A 19790-nucleotide genomic window follows, 5' to 3' on the forward strand; every position below is an offset into this window, starting at 1 on the left:
TACGTTTACTTTTTAATTATATAAATTTTATCTTAATTTTTATATGTAACTGATATCCAAATTGAGATCCATAACTGATGATTTGAGCCCGTACTTCCAACTCCTTCCTTTTCTGAACGAGATTTTTACTTATATGTGCTACATTAGAAACATATAACTTAATTACAATTTAGATATATAATTTACCACTTATATACAAATTAGTATTAATGAGTATCCCTTTATATTAAAAATTGACTAGGGAGTATCGGTTATTCCCTCTTCCCTCTCTCTCTTCGATCTCTCTCACACACATTCCCTATTCTTTCCCCAACCCTACTTTTCTTCCTTTGATTTTCCCTGTTTTTCTCTCTTTTCTCATCTACTTTATCCTCTCTTTGGTTTCCAGAGAATTTATCAAAAGATTTCAATCGTTTTATTATAGGGTTTTAACTTAACAATTTCCTTTCATATTGCACCATTGGATCGAATTGAAATTGTCAATCAATAAATTTTGAAGGTGTTTGAATCTCCACCATTGACAACCTTTAAAAAGCTTTGAAACTTTGGATTCGAATTTAAATTTTCAAAAAATATATTTGTTTGGATTGGGTGTTGTTGCAAATAATTGAGAATATTCTTTGGAATTTATATCTCAATTTTGATGTTGTTTTATGAAGATTAGAGTTGATTTTTGCTGGATCTCACATTGAAACTCGAAGAAGAAACATATGACATTCAACATACATATAAATTTGTATTAAAATTGTACTAAAGTTGTATTATAGTTGTATGTAAATTGTAGTTGAGTTGTATTCTATTGTAGTTATATATTTTTATTTGAATGTTGTATGAAAGTTGAAAAATAGTTGTATAATGTATGAATCGTTGTATGAAATTTTTATTTAAGTTATAAATACTATTTTTTTTACATAAAGTTGTTTATAAAATCAAAATTGTATTAAGAGTGGAAGTTTTGATTGGAATTTCAGAGAGGAAGAAGAACACACTACATACAAAATACATACACAAGACATATTTGTATGAAAATTGTATACTAGTGTATAATTAGTTGTATAAAATTTATTTTTAGTTTATATGTTATTGTAGATGAATCAAATTTGTATAAATTTTATACGGAATTTTATTTTTAATTTGTATGTTGTTATACCATACAAATTTGTATATTGCTGTTTTATTGCTGCTGTTGCTGGTGCTACATCGACAGAGGTGGAAGTATTGAACATTTTACTTAATTTCGATTCACATGTTCAGCCACAAAAACCAGCCACTTAAAGCACCTTAAAACCCAGCAAAAACAGCCCACAAATCGCACACTTTTACATCTAAAACCAAGCCCAAAACCACCCATCAACCGACCATCGAAAACCAGCTGAAATTACCTTTAGAACGCAGCCAAAAAATAGCATATGGAAAGAGAAATTTTTCCTTCTTATTAAAAGTTTACGTACAACATAGAGAAAGAGGAATTTTTTCCTTCTTATTAAAAGTTAAAAGCTTTTACGTGGCCGAAACTAATTAAGTAACAACTTTGAAAGAAAACTGATTTAAATTCAAGTGTTTCTTGTTTGGAAACAAATCAATTCATGTAATTGTCTAAGTTATCCATTGTCATAACCCAAAATCCAACTAGTCGTGATGGCACATAACCCAACCCGCTAGGTAAGCCAATTAATAATTATCAAATTTTCAATAATATTAATAAGATAATTATTCAAAAGAAATATCTAAATCTAATACATTCCTCAAGAACTGGTAGTACAAATCATGAGCTTCTAAGAATAGAGTTTACAAAGCGGAAATGAAATAAATACATAGTCTGTTTGAATAGTACATAAACAGAGTTTAACAGATCTAAAGCTACCACGAACAAGAGGAAGCTACAGCCGGGACGCAGGTACATTTTCAATCCAGCTCCCATCGAACACAGCAACAACAACAGCCAACATCTGCACGCAAGGTGCAGAAGTGTAGTATGAGTACAACCGACCCCATGTACTCAATAAGTAAAAAACCTAACCTCAGGTTGAAAGTAGTAACGAGCTAGCAGAAAGGTAGGGGCCAATACCAATATTCCACAACAGTTCATAACAACATAAAACAAGTAATACCAGAAGTAACCTAACAATCAAATGTTCAACAAAAACATGATTTCTGAAAATAGTTCTGCCTTTCGAGTACTTCAATGAAACCCAAATCGTTTACCAGAGTTACCAAAAATATGAATAAGTTTGAAAACATTAATACAACATTAATTCTTCTTCTTCCTCTTCAGCCAAAATCAAGTCTAATCTTCACCAATCACCATCAAAATTGAGATATAAACTCAAAATAAAAAAATTATAACTACAACATAATACAACTTAAATACAATTTACATACAACTATAATACAACATTAATACAATTTCGTAAGTATATTGTATGTCATGCGTTCTTCTTCTTCTTCTTCTTCGGCCAAAATCAAGTCTAATCTTCACCAATCACCATCAAAATTGAGATATAAACTCAAAATAATATTCTTAATTATTTGTAACAACACCCAATCCAACGAAATAATAGTTTTTGAAAATCCAAATTCGAATTCAAAGCTTCGAAGCTTTTTAATGGCCGTCAATGGTGGAGAATCAAATACCTTCAAAATTTATTGATTGACAATTTTAATTCAAACATCAATTATGCAACATGAAGAGAATTTACTAAGTTAAAACTCTATAGTAAAGCGATTGAAATTCATTGATAAATTCCATTAAAACTATATACAATAAGAAAGACAAATTGGGGGAAAAACAGAGAAGTAGAGATAGAGAGACGAAGAGAGAGTGTAACGACCCGACCGGTTGTTTTGCTTCCTAGGTCCCCGTTCTCCTAAATAAGACTCCTCGTACGTGCTTTTACTAATTTATGACTTGCAGGGATGGTTAGTTCGGGATTTGGAAGGGTTCATATTCAAATCGAAACGCTTAGTTCCTTAGTTGGCTTTTAAAAGGCTAAGTTTGACTTTGGTCAACACTTTGAGTAAACGACCTCGGAACCAGGATTTGAAAGTTCCAATAGGTTTGTATGATGATTTTGGACTTGCACATATATTCGGATCGGGTTTTGGATGACCCGGGAGCATTTCAGCGCTTAAGGTTGAAAGTTGGCTTATTGAAGGGTTAAAAGTTCTTTAAATTTTGTTTGAAGTAGGTTTTGGTGTTATCGATGTCCGTTTGGGATTCCGAGCTGGGGAAGAGTTCTGTATGGTGATTTAAGACTTACACGCAAAATTTGGTATCATTCAGAGTAGTTTATGTTTTGGCGTGTTCGAAGTAAGTTGGAAGAACTTGAAGTTCATAAGTTGATTCAATTTGGTTTGGGGTGTGATTCTTAGTTTTGATGTTGTTTTCTGCATTCCGAGGGTGCGAGTGAGTCCGTTTTATGCTTTCAAACTTTTTGTCATGTTTGGAAGGGGCCTCGGGGTCCCCAGATGCCATTCGGATAATGCGCGAAGGTCGCTTAGCCATGGGTGAACAACTGAAGCACCCAGCTTCTGGTGTAATCGCACCTGCGGAGGTCCAGCCACAGGTGCGAGCTCGCAGAAGCAAGCCAACAGTAACAGAAGTGGACTAGCATGGGCATCCAGAAACCACAGATGCGGACATGGCGACTGCATATACGCGACCACAGAAGCGGTCAAGGGACCGTAGAAGCGAGACTTGCGCAGGTGCGGCTCCTCTGCTGCATGAGCGGCATCGCAGAAGTGACCCTTATTCCGAAAAAGCGGACTTAGGCCAGCCAAGGGAGGACCGCATCTGTGATGAACCTTCTGCAGATGCGGCTCAAGGACCGCAGATGTGGAAGTCCTAGAGGCAGAATGGCCCATTTAATGCGGGACTTAGACGATTTTTCACTCATTTTCTTTCACCTCTTGGGCGATTTTGGAGCTCTTGGACAGGGATTTTCACCTAGTACTTTGAGGTAAGTAATTTCTATACAATGTGAGTTAAATGCATAGATTATGGGTAGATTTTAACAAGTAAAATTGTGAGAATCATGGGTTTAGATGAAAAATCTATATTTTGATAAAAATGGGATTTAACCACGAAAATGGTTAGGGAATTGAGTGAAAATTATATATTTGAGTTCGTGAGGTTATGGGTAACAATTTCTACAAATATTTTTGGAATCCGGGCACGTGGGCCTGGGGATGAATTTTAGGAATCCTTCATTTGAGGTTGGGTAATCACTCTAATAGTTAGAATATGAACTTTTGAACATGTATTGATTAATTTATATAACATTTGATTAGTTTTGGATTGTTCGGCATCGAGTTGGGGCTTTAGAGCGAAATTGTGATCGGAAAGTGAGCCTTGAGATGAGGTAACTCTCTTGTCTAACTTTGTAAGAGGAAATTTACCCCATAGGTGATTTCAATCAATGTTTGCTTCTAATTGTGGGGGCTACGTACGTACGAGGTGACGAGAGTCCGTGCATAGCTACTAACTATGCTTATGTCCGGGTAGTTTTAGGACCCAAATCATGAATTACTTGAAATGTTTGCACCTTACTTGTTAATTAAAGTGCCTAAATTATATTAGAACTTGTCAGAGGAATTGTGAAAGACCGTTAATGTAATTTGTATTATATTGTGTATTAGCCTTTAATAATGTTTAAGTCAAATGCTTATAAAGTATCCTCTCTTCTTGTGGAGCGGGCTGAATGCCTCAGCAGTAGATAGATGCTTCTCCGCTCGACCCTCGGTAGTGTACATATTATTCTGGATCGGGTCGTACGACCTCAGCATAATTGTGCGTGATAATACTCGAAGTGTAATCATATATTTGGTATCCTTCCCTGGCTTGAGAGGCAAAATTATATAAGATGAAGATTTATTTAGAACTTACCATGTGTGAAAGGATTATTTACTATCTGCTTGTTATTGAGTTTTTATTATTATTTACATAACTCGTGCTCCTTTAGAATTATGTATTTCTTTAATATTAGCCCATAGTAAGTGTCGATCTCGACCCCTCGTCACTACTTCTTCGAGGTTAGACTTGATACTTACTGGGTACATGTTGTTTATGTACTCACGCCACACTTCTGCACTAATTGTGCAGGATCTGAGACATGTGCATCTGGTGGTCCTACCGGGGCGCATCCTAGATATCTCGAGGCCTAGTGGTGAGCTTCTTCCTGAGCCATCCTGCAGCCCTAGAATCTCTCTTTTGTATTTACATTCTGTCTACTTTATTTCGGACAGTAGTTAGAGTTTTGTATATTTTACTAGTTTCTCATACATTTGTGATACCAGGTCTTGGCACACACACTAGTAGACTTTATGGTTTTGGAGTATTTGTATCATCATGATTGCCATTCAATTGTCTTCATTTTAGTTATTAAATTTCCCACTCCTTAATTTATTATTAAATAGAATTTAATTACTTGAACTTATTAAAAGAGACATAACATGGTTTAATTCACCGTTGGCTTGCCTAGCGGTAATGTTGGGATGCCATCACGGCATATAAGAGAATTGGGTCGTGACAATATGGTATCAGAGCACTAGGTTCACGTAGGTCTCACAAGTCATGAGAAGGCCTAATAGAGTTTTGCGGATCAGTGCGGAGACGTCCGTGCTTATCTTCGAGAGGCTATAGGGTGTTAGGAAACTACTCTTTCTTCATCTCCTATCGTGCAGTTGATGTGGTACTAAGTATATTTCTCTTATTCTATCACAGATGGTGAGAACGCGTGTAACGAATGTTCCAGACCATGGAGGAGTTGCTCCCCTTGTTTCTAGAGGCCGAGGCAGAGGCCGGGGGAGGGCTCTAGCCTGTGGTAGGGGACGAGGACGACCCAAAGTTGCTCCAGCTATGCCAAAAGTGGATTCATTAGAGGATCCTATTATTGAGGAGTAGGGCGAGGTGCCTGCAGTAGACCCAACCCCGGTGGATTTCATGTCCGCGCCGGGATTCCAGGAGGTCATGGGCCGTATGTTGCGGTTCATCGATTCTATGACCCATGCTGGTTTATTTCCAGTAGATCCAACCACATCTCAGGCGGGAGGGGGGGCACAGACCCCTACCGCTCAGGTTCCAGTGTATACAACTGTTGTATATCATACCCGTGGGCGAAGCTCAGCCAGTTGTAGCAGCTATACCCGAGCCTAGACCAGCTGCAGTCGGGGATCCGCAGAAGCTATTGGACCGATGGACTAGGCTACTTCCTCTTGTATTTAGGGGTGAGCGGCATGAGGACCCCCAGGACTTTATTGATCGGTGCAGGGACAGACTGCACAATATGAGGATATTGGAGTCCCGAGGGGTGGATTTTACTACCTTTCAACTGGAGGGCAGGGCCCGTAGATGGTGGAAGTCCTATCTTCTTGGAAGACCAGCCGGTTCCCCTCTTATGGCGTGGGATTAGTTCACACGCCTCTTCTTGGACAGATATATCCTACCCTCTCAGAGGGAAGAGTTGCGGTTTTAGTTCGAGCAGCTCCAGCAGGGCCAGATGCCGGTGACCGATTATGAGGTGAGATTCTCTGAGTTGTTCTACCATGCACTTATGATACTTCCTACCGATGCAGAGAGAGTGCGGAGGTTTGTTGTCGGTTTGCACTCAGATATCCAGGCCAACATACATCAGAAGGTGGAGATGGGGACTTCTTACGGGCTAGTTGTATAGATGGCTTGGAGGATCGAGGGTGTCTGTCAGCGTTACCGAGATCAGCCGACGAGGGATAAGCGATTTTGATATTTCAGCAATTTCCAGCACCGCCGCCTCCTCGGGGTGCTCCAGTAAGACCCTATTTCAGCGCCATGCCAGAGAGTTGCCCACCAGCTATTCAGGGTTCCTCCAGTGGGTATTCAGGCCATCAGGGTCAAACTTCAGGCCAACCATCCACCATACCGAGAGGTTGTTTCGAGTGCGGGGATCTCAGTCATGTACGGAGGTTCTGCCCGAGGCTTTGGGGCAAGGCAGTGCAGCAGGGTCAGCAGCCTATGATTACAGCACCAACTTCCCCACCAGTCGTCCGGCCACCCAGAGGCGGAGGGCATGTGGGTAGGGGTCGTCCTAGAGGTGGAGGCCAGTCGGGTGGTGCTCCATCTAGGTTCTATGCTTTTCCGGCCATACCAGATGTAGTGGCCTCAGATGTCATGATCACTGGTATTATTTCTGTCTGCGGTAGGGATGCTTAGTACTATTTGACCCAGGATCTACATATTCATATGTTTCATCTCTATTTGCTCATTTCCTGGTATTCCTCGTGAGTCATTGAGTACTCCTGTTTATGTGTCCACTCATGTGGGTGATTCTATTATTGTGGATCAGATCTACCAGTCTTGCATTGTTACATTCTATGGTTATGAGACTAGAGCGGATCTTCTGTTGCTCGATATGACCGATACTGTTGCCTTGGTGATGCTAGAGTTACCTAGATTGGAGTGGAAGGGTTCGTCTATTAGTATATCTAGTCGGGTTATTTCTTTTCTGAAAGGCTCGATACATGGTCGAGAAGGGTGTTTGGCTTATCTAGCCTATGTTTGGAATACTACCATAGAGATTCCAGTGATTGATTCAGTGCCCGTGGTCCGGGGGTTTTCTGATATGTTCCCTTCTGATCTTCCAGGCATGCCACCAGATCGTGATATCGATTTTTTTATTGATTTGGGTCCAGGTATCCAGCCTATATCTATCCCATCGTACCGCATGGCTCCGAAAGAGTTGAAGGAGTTGAAAGAGTAGCTTGAGGAGTTGCTATCAAAAGGGTTTGTCAGGCCGAGTGTATCGCCTTGGGGTGCACCAGTGTTATTTGTGAAAATGGGACTATGCGGATGTGCATTGATTACCGCCAGTTGAACAAGGTTACCATCAAGAACTAGTACCCGTTGCCGTGTATTGACAATTTGTTTGACCAGTTGCAGGGTTCCAGGGTGTTTTCTAAGATCGACTTGAGATCGGGGTACCATCAGTTGAAGATTCGGGATTCGGAAGTTCCAAAGACGGCTTTCTTGACAAGATATGGCCATTATGAGTTTCTGGTGATGTCCTTTGGCTTGACCAACGCCCCAGCGACATTTATGGATTTGATTAACCGGGTGTTCAGGACATACATTGATTCGTTTGTCATTGTCTTCATTGATGACATTTTGATCTACTCATGTAGCATGGAGGAGAACGAGCAACATTTGAGAATGGTTCTTCAGACCTTGAAGGAACAGAAGCTATATGCTAAGTTCTCTAAGTATGAGTTCTGGTTGGATTCTGTGGCATTCTTGGGGCATGTTGTATCAGGCGAGGGTATTATGATAGACCCCAAGAAGATCGAGGCAATTCCGAGTTGCCCTTGTCCTACCATAGCGAATGATAATAACCTGCTAACCCCAGAAAGCTCCTGATCTCATCAGACCATCAAAACAGAGCACCCTTATGTTGTTCACCCTTATGAGTCAATCTAGCTTTCTGGGGTTAGCAGGTTATTATCATCGGTTTCTGTAATAGTCAATCTATTACAGCATCCTTGACTAGATTGACTCATAAGGGTGCTCTGTTTTGATGGTCTGATGATTGCGAGGCGAGCTTTCAGAAGCTCAAGACCGCATTGACTTCAGCACCAGTGTTAGTATTTCCTTTCGTTTCAGGGATGTATATTGTGTATTGCGACACTTCACGTGTTGGTTTGGTTTATGTGTTGATGCAGGAGGGGTGAGTTATTGCATATGCTTCACGTCAATTGAAGCCCCATGAGAAGAATTACCCTATTCACGATTTAGAGTTGGCCGCGATTGTTCATGCTTTTAAGATCTGGAGGCATTATCTTTATGGAGTGGCTTGTGAGGTTTACACCGATCATCGCAGCTTGCAGCACTTGTTCAAGCAGAGGGATCTCAATTTAAGGCAGCGCAGGTGGCTTGAGTTACTAAAAGACTATGATATCACCATCCTTTATCATCCGGGCAAGGCGAATGTAAATGCAGATGCCTTGAGCAGAAAGGCGGAGAGTATGGGTAGTTTGTCTTTCATTTCAGCTGAGGAGAGACCATTAACTTCAGACATTCAGTTCTTGGCTAACAGACTCGTGAGGTTGGATATTTCAGAGCCAAGACGAGTTTTTACATGCGTCGTTGCTCAGTCCTCACTATTTGAGAAAATCAAAGCTCGCCAGTTTGATGATCTGCATTTGTCGAATCTAAGAGAGACGGTACTACGGGGTAGTTCCAAGGAGGTTAGTATCGGTGAGGATGGTGTTCTGTGACTCCAGGGTCGCCTATGTGTTCCTAATGTTAATGGCTTGAGGGAGAATATCCTAGATGAGGCACATAGTTCTCGGTATTCTATTCATCCAGGTGTGATGAAGATGTATCATGACCTGAGGTAACATTATTGGTGGCGGCGAATGAAGAAGGAGATAGTCGAGTATGTGGTGAGGTGCCTAAATTGCCAGCAAGTCAAGTATGAGCATCAAAGGCCAGGTGGCCTACTTCAGCAGATGACGATACCTGAGTGGAAATGGGAGCGCATTACTATGGACTTCGTAGTTGGGTTGCTGCGAACCTTGCGAAAGTTTGATGCAATTTGTGTCATTGTCGACAGGTTGACCAAGTCGACACACCTCATTCCGGTTGTGACCACGTACTCTTCAGAGAGGTTGGCCCATATTTATATTCAGGAGATTTTTCGGTTGCATGGTGTACCTATTTCCATTATATCAGATAGAAGCCCTCAGTTTACTTCGCATTTATAGAGAGCAGTACAGAGTGAGTTAGGCACCCTTTTAGAGCTCAGCACAACCTTCCATCCACAGACCGACGGGTAGTCGGAGCGGACAGTTCAGATCTTGGAGGATATGCTCAGAGCATGTGTGATTGACTTTGGAGGGCAGTGGGATCGATTCTTTCCTTTGGACGAGTTTTTTTACAACAACAATTATCAGTCCAGCATCGAGATGGCCCCATTTGAGGCTTTATATGGTCGGCAATGTATTTCTCCCATCAGATGGTTTGAGCCCGGCGAGGCTAAGTTGTATGGCACCGATTTGGTGAAGGATGCCTTGGAAAAGGTAAAGTTGATTCAGGGGCGACTTCGCATAGCACAGTCTAGATAGAAGAGTTATGCAGATCAAAAGGAGCGTGATTTATCTTTTATGGTGGGCGAGAAAGTTCTCTTGAAGGTCTCGTCGGTGAAGGGGATTATGAGGTTCGGAAAGAAGGGCAAGTAGAGCCCAAGGTTCATAGGTCTATTTGAGGTGTTGGGACGAGTTGGGGAGGTTGCTTATGAGCTTGCTTTGCCTCCCAGTCTATCGGGAGTTCATCTGATTTTCCACGTGTCTATGCTCCGGAGGTATCATGCCGAAAGGACACATGTGTTGGACTACATCACGGTTCAGTTAGATGAGAGCATGGGTTATGAGGAGGAGCTAGTTGCCATTGTTGACAGACAGGTTTGCCAGTTAAGGTCCAATAAGATTTCTTTAGTAAAGGTTCAGTGAAGGGGTCAACCAGTCGAGGAGGCGACTAGGGAGACCGAGGAGGACATGCGGAGTATATATCCACACTTGTTCAGGACTCCATGTATGATTCTAGACCCGTTCGAGGACGAACATTTGTTTAAGAGGTGGAGAATGTAACTACCCAACCGGTCATTTTTCTTCCTAGGTCCCCGTTCCCCTAAATAAGACTCCCCGTACGTGCTTTTACTATTTTATGACTTGCGGGGATTGTTAGTTCGGGATTTGGAAGGGTTCGGGTTGAAATTGGAATGCTTAGTTCCTTAGTTGGCTTTTACAAGGCAAAGTTTGACTTCTGTCATTATTTTGAGTAAACAACCTCGGAAGCGGGATTTGACGGTTCCAATAGGTTTGTATGATTATTTTGGACTTGGGCGTATGTTCGAATCGAATTTTGGAAGGCCCGGGAGCATTTCAGCGCTTAAGGTTGAAAATTGGCTTATAGAAGGTTTAAAAGTTCTTTAAATTTTGTTTGGAGTAGGTTTTGGTGTTATCGAGGTCCGTTTAGGATTCCGATCTGGGAAATAGTTCTGTATGGTGATTTAAGACTTGCATGCAAAATTTGGTGTCATTCCGAGTAGTTTAAGTATGTTTCGGCGCGTTCAGAGTAAGTTGGAAGAACTTGAAGTTCATAAGTTGATTCAATTTGATTTGGGGTGTGATTCTTAGTTATGATGTTGTTTCCTGCGTTTCGAGGGTGCGAGCGAGTCCGTTTTCTGATTTCAAACTTGTTGGCATGTTTGGACAGGGGCCCGGATGCCATTCGGACGATGCGCGGAGGTCGCTTAGCCATGGGTGAATAGCTGAAGGACCCAACTTCTAGTGTAACCGCGCCTGCGACGGGCTAGCCGCGGGTGCGGGCTCACAGAAGCGGCCTAGCATGGGCAGCCAGAAACCGCAAATACGGACAAGGCGACTGCAGATGCGCGACCGCAGAAGCGGTCAAGGGACCGCAGAAGCGGGACTTGTGCAGGTGCGGCTCCCCTGCAGTAGGAGTGGCATCGCTGAAACGACTCTCATTTTGCAGAAGCGGACTTAGTCCAGTTAAGGGAGGACCGCATATGCGATGAACCTTCCGCAGATGCGGAGATGTAGATACGACTCAGGGACCGCAGATGCGGAAGTCCTAGAGGCAGAATGGCCCATTTAATGCGGAACTTAGACGATTTTTGACTCATTTTCTTTCACCTCTTGGGCGATTTTGGAGCTCTTGGAGAGGGATTTTCACCTAGCACTTTGAGGTAAGTAATTTCTATACAATGTGAGTTAAATGCATAGATTATAGGTAGATTTTAACATGTAAAATTGTGAGAATCATGGGTTTAGATGAAAAACCTAGATTTTGATAAAAATGGGATTTAACCACGAAAATGGTTAGGGAATTGAGTGAAAATTATATATTTGAGTTCGTGAGGTTATGGGTAACAACTTTCTTCAAAAATATCCGAAATTCGGGCACGTGGGCTCGGGGATGAATTTTAGGAATCCTTCAATTGAGGTTGGGTAATCACTCTAATAGTTCGAATATGAACTTTTGAACATGTATTGATTAATTTATATAACATTTGACTAGTTTTGGATTGTTCGGCACCGAGTTGGGGCCTTAGAGAGAAATTGTGACTGGAAAGTGAGCCTTGAGATGTGGTAAGTCTCTTGTCTAACCTTGTAAGAGGGAATTTACCCCATAGGTGATTTCAATCAATATTTGCTTTTAATTGTGGGGGCTACGTACGTACGAGGTGACGAGAGTCCGTGCGTAGCTACTAATTATGCTTATGTCCGGGTAGTTTTAGGACCCAAATCATGAATTACTTGAAATATTTGCACCTTACTTGTTAATAAAAGTGCCTAAATTATATTAGAACTTGTTAGAGGAATTGTGAAAGACCGTTAATGTAATTTGTATTACATTGTGTATTAGCCTTTAATAATGTTTAAGTCAAATGCTTATAAAGTATCCTCTCTTCTTGTGCAGCGGGCCGAACGCCTCAGCAGTAGATAGATGTTTCTATGGTTTGTGTCGCTCGACCCTCGGTAGTGTACACATTATTATGGATCGGTTCGTACGACCTCGGCATAATCGTGCGTGATAACACTCGAAGTGTAATCATATATTTGGTATCCTTCCCTGGCTTGAGAGGCAGAATTATATATGATGGAAATTTATTTGAAACTTACCATGTGTGAAAGGATTATTTACTTTCTGCTTGTTATTGAGTATTATTATTATTTACATAACTCGTGCTCATTTAGAATTCTGTATTTCTTTACTATTAGCCCATAGTAAGTGTCGATGTCGATCTCTCGTCACTACTTCTTCGAGGTTAGACTTGATACTTATTGGGTACATGTTGTTTATGTACTCACGCTACACTTCTGCACTAATCGTGTAGGATCTGAGGCAGGTGCAACTGGCGGTCTTACCGACGCGCATCCCAGATATCCCGAGAGCTAGTGGTGAGCTGCTTCCTGAGCCGTCCTGCAGCCCCTAGAATCTCTCTTTTGTATGTATATTCTGTCTACTTTATTTCGGACAGTAGTTAGAGTTTTGTATATTCTACTAGTTGCACATACACTTGTGACACCAGGTCTTGGCACACACATTAGTAGACTTTATAGTTTTGGAGTATTTGTATCATCATGATTTCCATTCAATTGTCTTCATTTCAGTTATTAAATTTCCCACTCCTTAATTTATTATTAAATAAAATTTAATTACTTGAAACTTATTAAAAGAGACATAACATGGTTTAATTTACTGTTGACTTGCCTAGCGATAATGTTGGGGCGCCATCACGGCCTATAGGAGAATTGGGTCGTGAGAAAGAGAGAGAGAGAGAGAGAGAGAGAGAGAGAGAGAGAGAGAGATAGAGAGAGAGAGAGAGAGAGAGAGAGAGATAGAGAGAGAGAGAGAGAGACGACGACGATGACGACGACGACGAGAGAGAGACGGTGAGAGAGAGAGACAGCGAGAAAGAGGGGGCAAGTATAAAGGGATGGGGAAATAACTGATATTCCTTATTCAATTCCTAATATAAAGGGATACTCATTTAAAACCTATTTTGTATATAACTGGTAAATTGTACATGACCATGTAATTAAGTTAAAATTTGATAGGCAGGGTAATAATGTTTCATATGTAGTATAGGAAGGTAAAAATCCTTTCCTATAATTGTCTAAATTATCCATGATGTAATGTTCTCCAATATTTTTCTTAATTTCTCCACTTTAATAAAAAATAAAAATGATGTAACTAAATTTCCTAATTTAAGACACTAATAATGGATTGTATATGAAGAGAGAGAATAGAAAAGAGGAGATGAGAGAGAAAAGGAAAAGGATGTAACTAATTCCCCTAATTTAAGGCACTAACAATGGATTGTATATAATTGTAAGGAAAACATAGTTAATTTCATGACCCAAAATACTTATAGGTCATGAGGGCGCCTAACGCCGCCGTCAGGTAAGCCAACGGTGATTGATAAATTTGATTACTCATTTTATTACTTTTTAAATCATGAATTTTAATAAGGAAGGAAATTTATACTTTTAAATCCACGGGAACATACAAAATTTGTAGTTTATAAGAGAAATGAAAGGCGATAAAAATATACATGTCACAACCCAAAATCCAACTATCTGTGATGGCATCTAACCTCACCTGCTAGGTAAGCCAAATAACAATAATACGATTCAATTAATATTTAATTGACTCTAATACACTCCCCAAGGACTGGTAGTACAAATCATAATCTTCTAAGATTAGAATTTACAAAGATGGTGTGAAATAAAAATACGTCATTTGTCTGAAGTATACATGAACATATTAAAAATGCTAAAGCTACTATGAACAAGAGGCAGCAACGACTGGAACGCAGGTATATCTTCAGATCCATCTCCCGCCGTACGCAGCTACATCAGCATCAGAAATCTGCATGCGAGGTGCATAAGTGTAGTATGAGTACAACCGACCCCATGTACTCAATAAGTAACAAACCTAACCTTAGGTTGAAAGTAGTGACGAGTTGGGACAAGGGTCAGAGTCCAACTCCAATAACTAATAACATCTTATAACAATACAATTTAAAGTAGTACAAGTAATAACTCAATAATAAAGTGCTCAGCTCATATAAAAGTTCTAAAAAATAAACTTTGTTTTTTCAAATAACAGTAAAACTCAAATCTTTTGCCGGAAGTCATAGAAAATATGAGTAAGTCTGAAATCTATGATTTTTCTCAAAACTTTAACGACAGATAAGAAATATCATTATCAGATGGCATGAGGAAAAATACTTCTCTTTGCCTACATGTCAAGTATGCATGTCTAATGCAATGCAGCACAGTGATGAACTCATATACTCACACTCTCAAAGTACTATATCTCACAGGTAGTATATGGCCAATCCACCCTAGGAAAGATCCATCCCAAATATATATACATAATAACTAACATTCAGTCACCCAGTACTATACAAGGCCAATCCAGCCCAGGGAACTCCATCCCAAATATAAATGTATAGGGCTACTCCATGCTCAGGGAACCCCATCCCAAATATAATGTATAGGGCAACTCCATGCCCAAGGAACTCCATCCCGAATATAATTATTACATCCCGTGAGTTTAACAACATTGATACTGTTATATACGTTTGATATGGTATTTTGAGTGAAATATTTTTATAAAAAGTTTGAAAAATATGATTTTATATAGTTATTAATATTGCTACTTCCGAATATGCTTTAAATTATACAAATAATATGAGATTTTTTTTATTGTAAAGATAGAAATTATTTTCTCACAAGAAAAGAAAGTTATCTTTTTACCATTTTAAGAATTAAGCGTACAAAAATTTGTACTCTTTAAATGAGATTAGGAAAATTAAAAGTTGAGAAAATATGTGCATTTTTTTTACATGGATGTTTTAATGAAATAATAGTGTATGTATTGATTTTATATGGTACCACATGACCATAATAGTAAGGTGTATAAAGTGTGTTAAAAGTGAGTAGTATTTTAAGTAATTTGAGATAATTCTTAATTATGTGGATAATCGGGTAATTAATAATTTTTAGTGAAAAATTAATTAAAATTTTGGATAAGACCTACAAGGCCTAACGTGGCAGCCCCTCCCTTTCAAATTAATGACTCTTAAAGTCATGTAACTTGGTGGCACTAAGGTGTATGATGAGTCATAACACCTCAATGACTTTGTTTACACGTTGGAGGACCATGAATAACACATAAGTTATCTTTGAATAATTTCCTTTGTCTTGGTTTTCTTTAATGGTAATGAACCCTTTGTCTTGGTTTCTTTATTGGTAATGAAATTGGAGGAATTTTGGAGATACATGACAAAAGAAGGCCGAAAGGAATTGTTTGATGATGTAGAGTATGGAGTGAATATTAGTCGGATAAGAAATGACGTGCTATGATATCAAGAATATCTTAAGGATTTTTCGCTACTTCGATCCGCCGTTACGTGTTTTGTCGCAATAAATTTGTGTTAGAGGGATTATTAAGAGAACCGGCTCAGGTATGTTAAGGCTAATCCTTCTTTCTTTTGGCATGATCCAAGTAACGATACGTAAATGTAATGCTATTCCATAAGTGGTTCTACTCTTAGTAGTTAAGGATGTCTATGTTATTCATTCTTGTAAAGTGATATTCAAGCATGTCTAAGTATATTCCTAAATCTCTATTGAGGTATTTGATAAAGATGTTAATGTTTATAATATAGTGATACACGCATCTTCATGCATATTCATTTACCACCGTGCTACGGCGGTCGGGAAGTTACCAACGGTTGGGTAGTTATGTATCATTATTTACCACCGGTTGGGCAGACATGCATATTCATTTACCACCGAGCTACAGTCGGTCTGTCAGTCATGCATTTACCACCGAGCTACGACCGGTTGGGCAGTTACATATTTACCATCGAGCTACGGACGGTCGGGCAGTCATGCATTTACCACCGCGCTACGGCCGATCGGGCAGTTACCACTGATCAGTTGGGCAGTTATGCATCATACGATATGGATAATAGTCTTAAAGAAAAGCATTTTATATATATGAGTATAATAAGTATGCATATACGGTGGCACTTCAAAGATTCGGGTTGATTCTTATATGTCTTTAATTAATATTGACTTATTGTTATGTTTCAGTTCTGCCTTACATACTCAGTACATTATTCGTACTAACATCCTTTTGTTGGGGACACTGCATTCATGCCTGCAGCTATAGATAATCAGTTTGACGAGCCCTCATAGTAGACGAGATTAGCATTCAGCAAATGATCGGTAAGACTCCACATCATTCGGAGTGCAGCCGAGTCTATGAGTCATCGTGTCAGAGTTTTGCTAAAGTCTTATGGGTAGGCCGGTACCCTGTCCCATTTGATGTCAAATAATCTTAGAGGCTTTGTAGACAGAGGTCCATTTTGTACAGTATGTCAGAGGCCTTGACGGCCCATATGTATTCATGTTTTAAGAAAAATGGTTCAGTGATACAATGTTTTTCCACTTACAGTTATATATTACGAGTTGTGGTCATGTTGGCCCATGATAGTTTCAAAGAAAAAGAAAAGAGTTGCAAAATGGTTCTAGTTTTGATCGAACGATCATGAGTTACAGAGTGGTTTGTGTTGGGACCAAACACACTCACGCAAGTATACGTGGTCGTCAAGTAATAGAGTAGTGAATAGAGTATCGTTCCCACGAGGACTTATGATTAACTTTTGACTAATTCAAACTCAAATAGCTTATCGATTCAAGCGATTTCTTATAAAATAGATAATTGTCTAATTTACTACCTAAAGACTATCAAGTAATGGAATACCAGAAATCAACACAACACTTAAATAGTTTTAAATAACAATCAATGGGAGATAATATTCCAGGGTCACGGGTTATTTAACAATCATGTTGCATTCTTAGCTTAAAATAACTAATTGATTTATCTGGATTGTTGGTTCACAGGGTTGATATTACTCATAAGAGTCTGTCGAGCCCTTACTAGCCTATTCAAGCTAACTTAATACCTATATGTCTATGGAATTAAACTTAACAAGAACGCATGTACAATTCCTGTATTGCAACCGAGCAAGGCAATTAGGTATATGTCTATCCCAATTGTGAATCCTTTCCCCTATGCCCGGGTTTAAGAACTTGCTCTATTTAATTCTATATGCAATCTAGAGTTCCCCACTTTCGAGTTCAACTCTAGATTCGTAGATAGTATTTCACTGTTAGCTACTCAGCAAAATAATTAAAAATAGAATTAAATAAACAACCCAATATGATAAAATCAATTTCCTCAAATTAAACTTTATAGACCATCATTCATGTATACCCATGACCCTAGAACAATAGGGTTCTTAGCCACTCATATTCAGGCAATCATCAAAAATTTACAAGAGTGCATAAGAATCAATAAAAGAAAGAGAGAATAGGAACTCAAGACGAATTCTTTGGTTTTAGAACTTTTTTGTGCCTTTTTCCTCTTCTCCCATATGTTAGCTGACCTAAAGGAGGTGTTTTTGGCTTATATATTGCGTACAAAAGTCGTGGGCCAAAGCTCTCCTATTCCTAGTCCAAATCGGCTTCAGTGATTGATGCTAAGGTGGATGCGACGCATCCACCTCGTCCTCCATTTTAGCTTTGCCTGCGAGGGTGGATGCGACGCATCCACCTCGCCCTCTATTTCTTAGTTTTGCATGCGAGGGTTTTGCGATGCATCCACCCTTTGTTCCTCCATTTATGGTTTTCCCATGTGCGGATGCTTAGACGGATGCTATGGGCCAACTTCACTGCTAAGGGTGCACGAAATCTGATCTTTTTCTAGATTGGATGCGACGCATCCAATCTCTCTTCCTCTACCTAGAACACCTTTTCTTCATATTTTTTCCACTCCAAACACCCTAATTCACCACACACAATTCAATTAGTCATACAACCAATAATTAAACCATGTTGGGCATTTTAAAGATCAAATAACATCAAGAAACGGTTAAAACATGGTTAAAGTAATATCAACACATATCGAAATATGCCAAACATCACTACTCCACACTTAAACCTTTGTTCGTCCTCGAACAAACCATCCTATAGTAAACGAAACAAAATTAAGCTCTTATCATTCAAAGCACACTGCACCTACGACCATGGTTATTTGCAACAATTAGGCTCTAGACTATGAATCACATACACTTCCCTTTACTTATGCCCTTCTTTAAACATATTCGAACAAAGACAACATGCTCACAACAATCCCAACCTCAAAAACCGACTCAATGTCACAATGCACTCATGGCTTGAACACCCAACATCATAGAGAAGTCTAATAACGTTACATATCCCTCGTGAAACCATGTGCCCTTACAACAAGAACAAGAGAGCGAGTTCAATCCACACATTCGAATCTCATGATCAAATAGATTTTAATGACCCACATATATCAAAGAAAATCGCTCACTCTCACAGAGAAGTCACATGCATGCAATTGGTACCATAGGCTTGCCCTTAATGTAAATCTCTACTAATGTAAGCTCGCTCGATCTAAAATCAATTAGGACTTTTTCATGGTTGTAATGTGGGCTAAGGGAAGGGTAGGATATATTTTAGGAATAGTGACTCAACCTCCTAAGCACTTTAACACATCATCAAATAACTTAAGCGTAAATTCTTCAACACCACTTCAATTTCACAAATAATATCACCCCCAACAATATTTCCTCTTTCTTTAAGCACTACTTTAATTCATACCCACTATCAAGAACAAGACAACAATTTATTCATCTATATTTTTCTACTTGACAACAATTTATTCATCTATATTTTTCTTTCTTTTTTTCCAGATTTTTCTCTTCTTCTTTTTTTTCTTTTTCAATTTCCCCTATTGGTGTATTATTTTACAAAATAAGTGCACCCTTCTTTCTTTAATTGGTTCCACTCAAAAGTCACCCCACACTTAGTCCCTTCTTACTTCTTTTAGCGCTCATCTAACAATTAAAGTGCTTTAAGAGGTAAAAGGATCAAAACAATATCAATTAAGAATAAAAAGGGTATAGGCTTGTAATGTGGGTACCAAATAAAAGTCAATAGGCTCAAAATGGTTAACTAGGGATAAATTTTATTTATGATAAGCAATAAGCTCAAAAAGATCAAAGAAAGCCTAAAATCATTTTTCAAACCAAGCATCACCTAAAATTTCGCTTCAACTCACATACCGGGCAAGTTCTAGACACAAGTACAAACATATACTACACAAAAATCTCACCACACATGGCACATGA

Source organism: Nicotiana tabacum, chromosome 22 (assembly GCF_000715075.1).
Source record: "Nicotiana tabacum cultivar K326 chromosome 22, ASM71507v2, whole genome shotgun sequence".
NCBI lineage: Eukaryota > Viridiplantae > Streptophyta > Magnoliopsida > Solanales > Solanaceae > Nicotiana > Nicotiana tabacum.